We start from the raw sequence: 15,376 nt of genomic DNA, 5'->3' as shown, positions 1-15,376 counted from the left end.
CCACATTGTTTGTATCCACACACTGAAGGTGACTCCAGGCACACCCTATGGCACACTGCACAGTAATAGATAAATAGATAATATCTATCCCCTGGGGCCTTAGCAAAGCATGTCTAATACTTGCTCTGGCCTAAATTGTCAGCTTTTGTCCCACCTGTGTGGGGTAGACTGATATATGCCACAAATCTACCAGCACCTTGTAGCAAAAGAGTGAGGAGATCTGGAAGCATACCTTGCCTCCCCCATGGAAGAAGTGCTTGTTTGGGGGCCAGCTGATGGACTGTAAATTCCCTGATGAGGGGCAGAAGGCCCTCCAAGCCTTCAATGGAATGCCCCAAACACTTGCAAGGGAATAAATAATGCAGGCCTGGCCTTCAAAGAACTGATAAGGCTAACACTTCTGCCTCCCAAAAGTGTGGGAGGACTGTCTTGTGAAGACAGGATAGTTCTGCCACTAGTGTGGTGAGCTTGCTAGTTCCCAGTTCTCAAGGCCATTGTATCCGATGAGTGACCTTTGCTTCATTATCCGCAAAATGCATATGAAAGTGCACACCCCTCCCTGCATATGCTAATGAAGATTATAGAGATCATGTATGACTGTGGCATTAGTCTCTCCACTCAAATCATGCTACACATCACCTGGGAGAAGGGAGAAACCTGAGAAGAGGCTGTCCTCGGCAAGGGGGGTGGACCATGCTAATTCAGCAAACGTAAACGGGGAAAATAAGTGCCCCTGAGGGGAGGAAAAAAGAAGAAACAAAAGAAGAAGATAGTGCCTGAGAAGATTCTTCCCAAGAAAGAAGACCATAGCTGGGTCCTGAAAAAGATGCTGGAACCAGGACCAGAGATCTCTTTATCTCTGTCTTTTGTTCTGTCTTTTCCTTTCTCTGTCCCTCAGTTTCTCCTTTCTCTTAGAATTGTTAAGTAACAATTAGAGTTGTTAAGTAATGACCTTAAGTACGACCTTAAGTACCGCTTGCCATAAGTTGTCCTATACCTGTTGTCAAGTAACACAATGCATACCTCACCATTTGCCATCATTTGTTATATACGTAACCAATTACTGTGGCATTGTTAAGACCTATACTAACCATTTCGGGAAGCTAATAAATGTTTGTATATGGACCTTGAGATTTATCTCACCTTAGTCCGCGACGTTGAGACTTTATGAATCTGAAGTCACTTACCCCCCCTCTTTACTGAGAGTGGGACATGACACTCCCCAGAGCACCTTGCCAGAGGCAAAGCTCATGTAAAAGTGATACACAACTTTCCTGTGATAGGAAAAAAAAAATCAGTTAGTTTGCAGACAAAAATCACAGAATCATATAATGAAGGGGTTGGAAGGAACCTCCGCAGATTATCTAGTCCAACCCTGCTGCCGAAGCAGGTTCACCTAGAGCAGGCTGGACAGGAACGCATCCAGGCCAGTTTTTAATATCGCCAGAGATGAAGACTCCATTACCTCTCTGGGCAGCCTGTTCCAGTGCTCTGTCACCCTTAAAGTAAAGAAGTTTTTCCTCATGTTGAGGTGTAATTTTCCTGTGTTCCAGTTTGTGCCCATTGACTCTTGTCCTGTTGGTGAGCACCACTGAAGAGTCTAGCCCACCCTCTTGACACCCACCCTTTAGATATTTATAAGCATTGATGAGATCCTCTCTCAGTCTTCTCTTCTCCAGGCTGAATAGATCCAGGTCTCTCAGCCTTTCCTCATAAGACAGATGCTCTTGTTCACGGATCATCTTCATATCCTTCCACTGGACTCTCTCTAGTAGTTCCTTGTCTTTTGTGAACTGGGGAGCCCAGAACTGGGCACAGTACTTCAGATGTGGCCTCACCAGGGCAGAATAGAGCGGGAGGATGACTTCCCTTGACGTGCTGGCCACGCTCTTTTTGATGCAGTCCAGGAGACCATTTGGCCCTCTTGGCCACAAGGGCACATTGCTGGCTCATGGTCATCCTGTTGTCCACCAGGACACCCAGGTCCCTCTCTGCAGAACTGATTTCCAGTAAGTCAGCCCCTAACATGTGCTGGTGCATGGGGTTATTCCTCCCTAGGTGCAGGACCCTACATTTGCCCTTCTTTAACTTCATTAGGTTCCTCCCCACTCAGCTCTCTAGCCTGTCCAGGTCTTGCTGAATGGTGGCACAGCCTTCTAGTGTGTCAGCCACTCAGTTTTGTATCATCAACAACCTCGCTGAAGGTGCAGTCTGGCCCTGCATCCGGGTCATTGATGAATATGTTGAACAAGCCTGGACCCGGTACTGACCCCTGGGAAAGACCACTAGTTACAGGCCTCCAACTAGACTCTGCGGCGCTGATCACAACCCTCTGCCATTCAGCCAGTTCTCAATCCACCTCACTGTCTGCTCATCTAACCCACACTTTCTAAGCTTATCTATGAGGATGTTATAGGAAATTGTGTCAAAAGCCTTGCTGAAGTTGAGGTAGACAGCATCCACTGCTCTCCCCTCATCTACCCAGCCAGTCATGCCAACATAGAAGGCTACCAGATTGGTCAAGCACGATTTCCCCTTGGTGAATCCATATTGACCACTCCTGATAAAATAAAACTTATTTTCCCATTTGCAGATTTTGTGAACAAAGAAGAGGATACCTTAGAGTCCTGACATCATGTAGAAGTCACAAAGGGCAGAAAAGACTGTCTCTTGTCTTAGTATATAATCTACAGTTTGGCCTCTAAAGCAATAGTTCTGAAGACCACTTGTCCAGGCAGTTGATTTTCCTGGGTGACGCACAGCAACCCCAATAGTCACAGTAGTGCTTTTAACATCATGAGTCTATCCTCAGCTTTCATTTGCAACAGACCTGAAGTCATATGGGATCTGGCTTTTGAAAGATTTCAATATAGGTCTGGGGTGGTCTTTCCTCAGACATAGGACTGTGCTGAATACAAGGAATGATCGTCACGTGCACTCAGCACATCCTGATCCATTATCCAAATTATTTTCAGTATAAAGGGAACCTTTGGCTCCTTCCTATAGACATATTAGTTGCAGCAGTCTCTCTTGACTACTATGTGAGAACTTTGGAGGTGTCCCTGGACAAGGATAGGTGACTCCAGCAAATTGGATTAGGCAAGGATTCAGCTGGCCCTGTTCCTAGCACATGGTGGTGACTGTGAAATGGATAGACAGAGATTCTCCATTCAAGGGCAGTGCCAAGCCTGTGACTCCTTTCCTCTCTCTCTCTGCCTGCTTTCATCCAGAAGATACTGTGCAAGCCAGCCCCTGGACCGGAGAAGCCATCTCACATGAGTGTGGTAGCCTGGCTGCTCAGTCGGTACCAGGTAGTGGACTTTGCATGATGGAGATGGGCTGACACAAGGTAAGACTGAGAGGAGAGTGTGTCATAGATATGAACTTCATGTGTTTGATCATCAAGTGGATAGGGTGGTCTGAGGCACAGAGAAGGTAAGACCACGACACCCCATAGACCTATTTTCTGTACTTTTGAATACCGAAAGAAGGATTTTGTAACAATGGGACAGCAAGGATGGCTCTGAAATGTATTTCTGTGTGCTCAAGATGCACTGCCTGCTCCAGCTGTGAAACAGCCCTGCATGGGATCTGTGGAGCAATGTGCCATCTGGTGCCCTGGATGCTCTCTGTTGAAGGATGTAGCTTGCTAAAGTTAGATTGCATCTGCCAAGGATTTTCCAGGTTGTCTATTTGTCCACACTGTGCAAGGACATGACCTGAAGGGTCAGTGTGGTCTATATGGACCTTAATAATTTTCATGGCAGTCTGGTTGGGACGCCGTTGCCCTAGCACACCTAGTGACCTCCAGTGTCATGACAGTATGAATGAGGATTTGGCCTTGAGAGGACAAAATGATTGCTGAGAGTGCAATGGCTGCACAGCATAGACATAGCCATACAGATCCCAGTGCTAGAGAAAGATCACTTGAGCTCTGGCAGTTCCATGTAGCCTTTGGGAAACTAGGTTGAGCTCACTGAGTGGTGTAGAAGAGGGAGTGGGTGAGTTCGGGTTCATCTCGGCAGTTCCTGAAGTGCAGTATTCTTAGAAGTGTTTCTCCTGCTGGTAAAAACATAGCATGACTGGAAATGGTGTAAGTTTCTAGCTCTACATGCGGAAGTGTGTATTAAAAATGCATTTTGGAGGTAGACTGTCTTTGTAGACTGAAATACTACTAATTCACCAGAAAACATCTCACTTCCAACTGGACTCCAGCCCTGTTGCTTCAGAATTGTGATTGCCTGGTTTGCCTCTGCCCCCTTGCCGAGTGAACTGGTGGCCCTGTCACCTTGTCACATGTCACAGTCACGCAAGTGAACAGTGGTGGCACTCCCCGCTTCTCAGGGCAGCTGCAGGCAGAGAGAGGATAAGGCAACATGCGTGCAATCTTTTTTTTTTTTTTCCCCAGACATACAGCTGGTTTGGGATACATTTGTATCTTGGTGATGGAGAAATCTATTTAGATATCCTGGAGTCCTAATTAAATGACTTTTATGGTTGTAAAATACTTTGAGAATAATAATCTGTAAAGACTTGGTATCCTTGTTCCATTTGCATGTGCAGTTTTTATGGCTGTGCGACTAAGTGCTGTAATTGCCTGTAGGAATGTATCATGTTTGCCCAAATGGAATAAATCACAAATACTTCATAGCATTCAGTTTTTAAGTCTCTGATTTTAGAATTAGGGAGACAGCTGACATAAAATACTATACTTGACTAGAAATGCAAGAACAGAAATTACATTCTGTTCACTTTAACGGTGTCTTTTTTGGTATCTTGTGTATCAGTTGAAGGAAAGTTAAAATTTTGCAGCTATTTTAACACCTGGTTAACTGTCACAGAAATCCTTGGTAATGACTGAGTACGTACCATGGCATGGAATATAGGCGAATACTGTTCCGATTAAGCAGCATTCATTGCAATTGCCTCTCATTAGGTAAATAATTTCTGAGGGAGATACACTAATTAAGTGTTTTTCCTCATTATATATTTCATGCTTAAGAGGAATTTACTATATTTATAGCAGTGCAACTAAAGATATTCAGAACTAACCATGCCAATATTTACAGAACACAGAGAGAAATTGCTTATGCTTCTGTATTCTTCATTGTTTATTGTGAAGGGTATGTTCTGTTTCATTATAGAAGTGCTTTCACTCCTGTAATGAATAAAATTATTCCTAAGTTAGTGTTTTGAGATCCTCTGGAACATAAATGAAGGTATAACTTTAAAATGCCATTGATATTCAGTGCTCTGAGCTATCTGCTGCTGTCTAGCAGCTGATTTCCTTATTTATAATGGTAATAATAAGCTGTCTGGTTTCGCATTGTATTGCCACGTAAAGCTCTTTAATGCAAGACTGTTGCAATCAACCGGAACACTTAGTCTTAGAAAATATTTTTGTTGTATCTTATGGCAGCTTATTCCCTGACAGCATTATGATCTTTTTATTCCTTCTTGAACAGAGACCATTTTTTTAATTTCTTGTTTGCATTTTCATAGAGGTGCATAAAGTATTAAAAGTCCCTGTGTAGCTTAAAGAACTTTATTAAATGTTAGCTTTTAGACACAGCTTTACTTCCACTACATCAGGTTTCAGTACCACATGGACGAGCCTATCAAGATGAAAATGTTTCTGTGGTTATCACTTGTGCCTGGGTAAATACCATACCGATTTAAATAACTCCTGCTAGAAGGCAAGAGCGGTAGAAGTGGTAGAAAAGTAACGACTGAAGACAAAGGCTCTTGACCTTGCTGGATGACAGGCAGGATCATGATAGCTCACATATATGGGATCAGGAGACAAACTCCAGTTCTCCTTCATCATGGAAGTCTGTCTGATTCTTGCTGCAGTGTTTTTGTACCCATGCAATTTTTTATGGATCTCATGCTGTTTTGGCAGCTAAATTCAATTTAAATGCCTTCTTGTTCCTGATTTTTCCTTTTGCATTTCAAAAGGATTTGATTTAAAATGAAATGGTAGCTTTCCAGAATTTTGAACAAAATTAATACCTTTTCTTTCTTACTTCTCCATCCCATGGACTCTTCCTTTTGTTTGTGCACCTGTCCTTGAAATCCTTGTACTCTGGTAAACAAGCAGAACCTCAGAGGCCAGAAGGGTTGTCTGCTTTTGTTCCTCTCTTGCAAATGTAAAGCTATTGCTATCCAGCCTGCTGTTCTCCTTGTAGCCATTCCTTTCCTTTTAACAGAGAAGCAATTCAATTATTCTCCTTTTCTCCTTCACTCCAGCCCTATTCACAGAAGAACCTGGCCAGGCACTTGTATAACTAACATTTCTGTGTGCTCTTGAGGGATATCTGGGCTGTTTCTCAAGCCAGTGAAGCTGAGACTATGTAAGATTGTGAGATTTTCTTTTAGAGGTATTCCTCTTTGTTCGCCAAAGTCTTCACAAGTGCTCTTGGCTCTGATATCTGGGAGGAAAACGGGTGGTCAGAGTAGACACTTTTGAGTCCTGAGCTCCTTCTTGAAGATGCCTCTGAAAACTTCATTATTTGTGTACAGTGTGCAACTGAGTACAAATCAGGAGATGAAACGTAATCATTCTACAGTTTGATGTTTCTCAGTCTGACAGTTCTGACTTCCCAGGGGAGGCTGTAAAACATGAAAAGTGTTCCTAGTCTAAAATAAAGAAATCTAATTTCCCTCACCCCCACCCCACACACAGCTCCTTTCCCTTCAAGTCCCAGAGTTCCCAGTCAGAGTTTTAGAGCACGCATGCAGGACATGACATGGGCTTTATCATGTGCAGGTTGTCTGAAGGGCCGAAGGGATAATGACTCCCACTTGTACTGTCCAGATCAGAGTGCAGTCAGGATCAAGAACCTCCTGTGTGCCAGTGCACCCAGATTTGGCATTCCTTCACTGTTATAATTAATCCTTTTTTCCCCTCACTCTTTTATGATAAGCAAGTGGTGAAAATGTTTTATTTCAAATAAGGAGTATGTCTTATCTGAGCAGAAAATGACGTGAAGGTCAGATCTGCCTATAGGCAGATAATAAGTGTTAATTTCTATGACTAAATGACATAAAAAGAACCAAGGATGAGCCATATCACAGAACAGCAAATTGACCTGGGGGTAGCTTTGTATTTTTTTTTCTTTTCATACTATTCTCAATAACTGGGAAAAGAGTGTTTTGAAAGAGTCTTAATGTGATCACAAGAAGTCTCAAGCTTCTTTTTTTTTCCTTTTTCTTTTTTTTTCTCTTGCCTCTGTAAATTTTGCCTCTCTAAAAGCTTTGGAATGGGAAAGGCTGTATTATGTTTTAGTACAGTCTCTATGCACATAAGAGAAATCAGGAACAGCAAAATCAGTGTGTATAGGGCAGGTAGAGAAGGGATTGTGTGAGTTTATTTGGTAAGTCATTGACTTTCTAATGCAGCTTGATATTTTCCTGCTAAAAATCCTATTCCAACTTTGTGTGGCTATGGGAAATGGCATTCTTAATACTTTCAGATATACTGATAGATCAGTTTGTAAGAGTAAGTATAGCTTAAACATAAACTAGCTAATTAAATATTAGGGCCAGCCAAACTGTGGAAAGCACTGTAAGGTAATTTCCCTCCTTGTTTTTGTTTGGATGGAAGGTCTTTAATATGTAGTCATAAGTTTGTTATTTGTCCTGTTTTTGTTGTATTGCCTTTTTAATTTGTTTACCTACACAAGCAAATTAGTATTTAGGTGTTCATTAGTTATACAGGTCAATGAACTGATTCATTTAATCGAGTTTAAAGATTAGATTTGTAAATGTTCTTCATTCTCTTCAGTTCTTCACCATTTGGAGTTACATTTGCAGTTCTGAATAAGTGAAATAAGTGAATAAGTGAAAAACAGCACATATAGATGTTTTACTGTGTCAGGGAGAGCGGTCTTAGAGGAACCATGCAAAAAAGACATGTGAAAAAGGCCTGAATATGTCACTTTAGCTGTCAGAGATTTGGCAAACATATCCAGACATTTCTGTATCCAGATTGATAACATATGGCATTATTAAGTCAAAAGCAACTTCTCCAAGTTTTGTAAGCTAAAGAATATATTTTGCTTTATGAGGTAACAACAAACTACCCATGAATGTAACTCCTAGTTGAGATTTGAAATGTTGCTGCAAATTAACTAAGTTAACCAGTGACTACACTGATACAGTGATTTATTGTCGCCGTGTAACTGTGCACTAGCAGTTATGGTCACAGTCTACTGAGGCTGTGTTGGCTGTTTTATTGCTTGGGTGGCTTTTCACATATTCATCAGGAGTTTGTCAGGACAATAAAGAAAAGTCAGTCAAGCCTCAGCCCAAGGGACTTTTAGACAGCGACTCCCCAAAGAGTCTGGTCTTGGTATTTTTCTAGCACTTGTGATTTTTCTGATGTTTACTGTTAAACTACTTCTATTAAACTACTACTTTTTAAATAGTGTTAATCATCAGCATACACATCTCTCATAACAGGAACCCTTATTGTTGATCCCCTGTTGCCCCAAAAGATCAGTATGCCACAGATTTCAGCTAATTTCAGCTCTTGACGGAGTTTTCATATGCCCTATCTTTTTACAAAATTTCCTATGGATAATCCATATGACCTCACTGAGGAATGTAGCCCTTTTCACTTATGGTCTGATACTGTCCAGAGGTTTTAGTCAGGATTGAGGCCACTGGTGAAGGTTGCTTGATGGTGTGAAAGCTTCTGTTGAGCTGCTGTTCAGGATGCCAGATATTCTGAGTTTGATTTCTTAGAACTGACTCATTCAGTGCTGCGTGCTTTTGCAGTGTTGAAAACTAGGGTTATTTTTTTCCTATGAGATACTTTATTCAACTTTTTAGCAGTGACACCCCAGTGACATCCCCACAAATACACCACAGAGGTGTATCTCTCATTCTCCATGGCAACTGGGCTCTGTACTTCTCCAGGCTAGCTGGCAGGGAAACATTCAAGAATGAACAGCCCTGAGTGTAAAGCTGGGCAAAACAAATGAGGTAATGTAAAAATTGTGTACTTGAGCTATTTCTTCAGCTAAGTTGTAAACTGAACATCTAAATTTTTGTCATTATTGTCATAAGTCTAACTTCTCCTTGGCACCAAATTATAGTGCATAAGGTTCTTGCTGTGGCATTCTCAAGCTACATAAGAGCAGAGCGAAGCCTGTTTTGAAATGTTCCTCAAGAGCTTCAGAGTGTTTTCTAGGTCAATGGTCTCAGATAGTTTTACAGCTAAGGTCATATAGGACCAAATGTATAGGTGGGCAAGTTGATTAACCTTTTGTAGATTGTTCTTCTGGTTGTATAATGGAGATAGCAGTATCCTGTCTTGTAATGAAGAGGTTTACAGACAATAAATATTTTGAAAATGCTCTTTTGGGTGCAAATGTTGAGGATTTCTTACCTGCTGCATTGTAATTATTTCTCCCTTTATTACTCTTCCAAATTTCAAAGCATATCTTTTTTCTTTGGGTGTATCAGAAGGTTTTTATTGACCTACTTAGTCAAGTGACAAAGTCTGAGTTCATGCTAGCTGCAAGGTGTGACTCTTGCTACCAGCTTCCTCCTCTTACTTTATAATTTTCGTTAGTTCCAATCTGAAGAATTTCGAAATATTACCTCCTTGAATTAATATTTTCATTCTTCATAGCCAGCTAATATGTCTTGATCAGCTGTAGAGGAAATTGTTGCTGTTCTAAATCTCTGACACAGACTATCAGCAGAGAAGGATTTTTAAATCAAGTTATGGTCTAATGTGTTACTATAATCACTTTCATATGGCCACTTATTGAAAACATAATCAATTAAGATACAGCCTTTCCTCTTCTCAGGCTTGCACTTAGTACTATAAATTGATAGCCCTTATTAATTTTTTTTTCATTTTTGCTTTTTGTTTTCACATTAGTAACACACAGTTCAAATGTAAGACAGAATTATTATTCCTTGTCTTAGCAATAACAATGCTGAAAGTTTTCATATTAAAATAGAAATATTCTAAACTGGGAACTTCCAAGTTAAGCCCCCTTCATAATTTTAGTTGAATAAAACTAGTCAAATCTCTGGTTGTGTAGTCATTTGTACACTTTATTTCTGCTTCTGCCTAGGATCAGAGCGCCCTGTTTTTCCAATTATGACATTAGGCTAACATCTTATAAGGGCACCGTGTCTGTGAACTTTCAGTATTCAGGAGAGTATGCATTTTTTAGATTTATGAGGTACAGCCAGTGTCAGAGTCCCCTTGTGATAGAAAACACATATTGGGAACCCTGGGTTCAAGGAATTTGTACTGAACAAACAAGGCAGAGTGTGGCTGAGACTGGGCAGAGTACCAAGGTGGAGGACAGCTCAAGAGCTTGACGGACCTCATACAGGAATTGAGCTGAGCTGTGCAGAGCAGACCTCAGATTTTTGCAGTGCTAAACCAGAATTTTAACTGCAAAACTTCAAAGTACTATTGTAAAATTTTGATTTTGCTGAAGCCAAACCCAAATCCTGATGTTGATTAGGCCTTAAACCTAGGCCTGAATACCAGCCAAGGTATAATCCAATGGTACATCTGAGGCGTGCTTCCTCTTTTTATATCCCTTAAAATATCTCTGATTGTCTAGGGAGACTAACGAAATCACAACGTTGCAGATTCTCAAGACTTTCCAGTATGTCTTCTCATCTGGTCTTTAGTTCTCTGTGCTTTCTGCTGGTTGTAATGCAGAAATCTTGATGCTTGCAAGAGAAGTTTACAATTTTCTGCAATAAAAAAGAAAATTCACATTTCATTTTGTTGTAAAGCAAGGCTAAAGATAGAAATTAAAAGTGAGCTGAGGACAGCTAGGTTGTTAGATGAAATGGTAAAAAGGAATGTGCAGCCAGGTACCTCTGTGATGTGGATGCTGCTGCTGAGAAAAGCTAAAACTGAAGCATGATTCATCAGTGAGTTTTCATACGAGGGCTGTCCTCTTGTTCAAAGAGAAAAACTATAAAACCATTGTTCTCATAGCTTAATCCCCACTATTCACTAGTGTGCTGTCCTTCTTTAGACTGTGTATACGCATTAAACCCACATTACAGATCTCAAAACACTGGCAGTTATGCAGCAGGATTGAGATGAAATCTAAAGAAGTGCGCTCTGTGCAACACATAACATTTCTCCATGCTGGCCTCCTGTGCAGTCTTCGGCTGCTGAAGGCTGGAATATCTCAGATGGTGGACGTCTCCATCACCCAGTAGAAGGCTCTCAATATCTCCAGCTAGCTCTTGTTTCCCTCTCTGTATTTTTTTCAAACATAACCATTCTGGCTGCATTTTCAGAACTGTAGGTAGAATCATAGAATCATAGAATTGTTGAGGTTGGAAGGGACCTTTAAGATCATCGAGTCCAACCTTTAACCTACCCTGACAAGAGCCACTTCTAAACCAGGTCCCTAAATGCCCCATCTACCCTTTTTTTAAACACCTCCAGGGATGGTGAATCCACCACCTCCCTGGGCAGCCTATTCCAATGTTTAATAACCCTTTCAGTGAAAAAATGTTTCCTAATATCTAATCTAAACCTCCCCTGAAGTAACTTGGACACGTTTCCCCTTGTCCTATCACTTGTCACCAGGGAGAAGAGGTCACCCCCCATCTCTCTACAACCTCCTTTCAGGTAGTTGTAGAGGGTGATAAGGTCTCCCCTCAGCCTCCTCTTTTCCAGGCTAAACAACCCCAGCTCCCTCAGTCGTTCTTCATAAGGTTTGTCCTCCAGATCCCTCACCAGCTTTGTAGCCCTTCTCTGGACACGCTCCAACACCTCAATGTCCCTCTTGTAGCGAGGGGCCCAAAACACAGCATAGCAGTGAAATTTCAAGCAGAATGGTCACTTAGTGGTTTTCTTAGGGAGCTGTGAACATTTCTTCAACTATTTAGATGAGCAAGGAAACCTCTTTTCCTCTTCTGTGCTCCACGTTTATGAAAATTCAGGGTGAGTGGGAAGGAAGGTGAGTGAGGAAGCTGTGAGGAGAGTCTGTTGAACAAATACAAGAACAAAAGCTTTTCCAAGGTCTGATTCTGGATTCTGTATGGTCCAGAGCAAAATTCTGTTCCCTGTTTTCTTTCCTTCACACACACTTTTTGGACTTTTCATCTGACAATTACACCCAAATCACAGTAACATTAGAAGAAATGCTAAGGGCAATAAATAGAAAAACAATCATATTAGCTATAATAAACATAACAATTAATGCTGTTACCCAGACAGAAAATGCCAATCATTTTTCTGTGCCTTGAGGATACAATAAAACCCATGTAACTTCTAGATGGTCAAAAGACCTATTGTATCATCAAAACACATAATAAGATTGGGGAGGGACTGATGTCTTTAGGATCTAGGATCTAATACCTATAAGGAGTATTTATTTAGCTGGAAACCTTCTGACCTGTTAACATATGACACCTGATTGTATTAGGTATATTAATAATAATTCTGAAACATTGAAGCTGCTTAGAGTGGGTGAAGCTAGCCCCTGTCCTTACTAATATGTATTCACAGAAGCTGTAATTTAGCCACAGAAATAGATAAAAAAAGGTACATGAAGGAATTCAAGAAATGAGGTATGAGGAATTATTCACAAAGCACCTATGGTTTGTTTGTTTTTACACCAGTTATAATGAAAAATGTGCTGTGAATTGAATGAGGTAGAAATCAGAAGGGAACTCTTACTTCCTCCAGCCTTGCAGGTCCACAAAAGCTCTTACGGATTTTTCAGTCTCATTGCCCAGCTACAGGGATCTATGTGTAATTTATTCCTCAGTGTATGTAAAGATTGCTAAATTGAACACTGAAAATAAATTACTTTGCAAAAAACCATGAAACTTCTTTTTACAAGTACAAAGAATATACCATTGTGATCTTCTTTCTTTTTTAGTATATTTTTCTTTCTCCATATTAATCTCTAAACAGAATTTTTTCCATGTGGATTGCAAATCCTTTGAGTTAGTACAGTCTTCCCGAGTCAGTGGCTGTAGCAAGAAGCTAGCTAGTGCTTAGTTTGTTAGTTCTGACTTTATTTGTCTGCTTGAGAATGAGAGAGCCTAGGGATAGCCGGAACACAATAACTACCCTAAGGCTGCAGCTGGAGAATGATGATCTAATTTCTAATTACTCTACTTACAAGAGTCAAAATCATTATTCAAAGAACTGCAAATATGGTTCTTTATGCCTTGAAGCTGACAGGCTAGAATTAAGTGAAAATCCCCAAAGGGAAGTTATGCAATGGGTACTCTAATCCATTCAGTTTCTTAGCTACAGAAATCACAGAGTAGCTGGACTGTGAACCACTTCAGAATTAAGAAAACATCAGTGTACAAATAAAAATAAGGCATCAACAATTGCATGTTGTTCTGTGTTACAGGCTATTTTTTGTTCAGACAACTCCATGTGATTTCTAGTGGCACCAGGGTTTAAGCTATAACAGGGTATTCTTTGTCTCATATGAGTTTGTGCAAGCTCTCAGTTTCAGTGGGAGGTTTACTCAGAGTCTATCAGACCCGTAAGCAGCTGTTCTGTCTTTCCCACTGACTACTTGCATCGTTCCTCCCTAACCAGGGATGAATCACAACCAAAAGTTGCTGTCATTTCAGCTCTTTTATTTTTTTTCCTTCCCTTCCCTTCCCTTCCCTTCCCTTCCCTTCCCTTCCCTTCCCTTCCCTTCCCTTCCCTTCCCTTCCCTTCCCTTCCCTTCCCTTCCCTTCCCTTCCCTTCCCTTCCCTTCCCTTCCCTTCCCTTCCCTTCCCTTCCCTTCCCTTCCCTTCCCTTCCCTTCCCTTCCCTTCCCTTCCCTTCCCTTCCCTTCCCTTCCCTTCCCTTCCCTTCCCTTCCCTTCCCTTCCCTTCCCTTCCCTTCCCTTCCCTTCCCTTCCCTTCCCTTCCCTTCCCTTCCCTTCCCTTCCCTTCCCTTCCCTTCCCTTCCCTTCCCTTCCCTTCCCTTCCCTTCCCTTCCCTTCCCTTCCCTTCCCTTCCCTTCCCTTCCCTTCCCTTCCCTTCCCCTCTTTTTTCTTTTTTCTTTTCTTTTCTTTTCTCTTTTTTCTTTTCTTTTCTTTTCTTTTCTTTTTTCTTTTCTTTTCTTTTCTTTTCTTTTCTTTTCTTTTCTTTTCTTTTCTTTTCTTTTCTTTTCTCTTCTCTTCTCTTCTCTTCTCTTCTCTTCTCTTCTCTTCTCTTCTCTTCTCTTCTCTTCTCTTCTCTTCTCTTCTCTTCTTTTCCAAAAGAAGTAACTTATAATAAAATACATTAAGTATCAGCCATAATGACTGTTAGTAGAAAGGGCATTCAGTTATGGCTGATCTATACCTGTTCCTCGATGACTATGACAGTAAACATAGATTATCATAACAAATATCTGCAAAATGAGTATTAATCCATGACCTTCTTATGAAAAGTAGTAATAAGGGTGTTTGCCTGTATAAAGATTTATCAATTCTTTATATCCAGAAGATATAGCCCTGTAGGCTCTTGCTAACAGTAATCAATAACTCTTTGTTTCTGCATGTCATGAAGATTAGCAGAGTTGACATTTTCCTGTTTTTGATTCAAGGTATAGTCAGAGCTGTTTATTTTTGGAATCCTCTGGAGGTCACTGCCTATATAGTTTCACAGGAATCTCTATATACTTTAATAGCTAATTATTTATTGACAATATATGAGACCCTGGTTGAAATCAAAGCTCAACTAAACTGCCGTCATACATACACGTAGAAAAAGTATTACGAAGGATCTGTATAATCTACATAAATGAGATACAAGAAGAGAAACAGTGTTGTGAAGTGTATTGACCAGGGTGGTTGGGTTGTTGGCAGAATTAGGAATAGAGCTCTGATGTCAGTTCTTGTCAAGTTGACTTAGCTGATATGCTATAAATGATTTATTGGATGATTGAGATTTCTTTTCATTATTTTCCATCCAGCATGTCTCTGTTAAAAAACAGATAAAAGATTTGTGTTTGGTGGCACCCTGTCATGAAAATTTTGCAAGTCAGTAATGCCTTCTCCATTCATTGAACTTTGTCATGACATGACAGTAGATATGAAGGACACTGCTGCAAATTTTCTTGATACAAGTATAAATAATAACCTGTCTCATGAAAAAGTTATGCATTTAAAATGCATGAAAATGCATGAAAAAATTGTTTTTTCCATACAAAGGTGAGGGGTTTTTTGGGGGGAGGGAGTGTATTTGGAATTAAAATTGTGACGAAAGAGTTATTGAGGCATGAACTTTTGAGGAGACTGATATCTCAAAGTAAGAGGATATGCTTTATGTGTTCACGTATCAAACAACCCTGAGAAATGGAAATAATTACAAATCTCTTTACAGACTGATGACATAGCATGCAATTTTTAATAACCATATGGGCAAAC

This window comes from Chroicocephalus ridibundus, chromosome Z, assembly GCF_963924245.1.
Source record: "Chroicocephalus ridibundus chromosome Z, bChrRid1.1, whole genome shotgun sequence".
NCBI classification, from domain to species: Eukaryota; Metazoa; Chordata; class Aves; order Charadriiformes; family Laridae; genus Chroicocephalus; species Chroicocephalus ridibundus.
Note: the sequence above shows the minus strand (reverse complement) of the source record.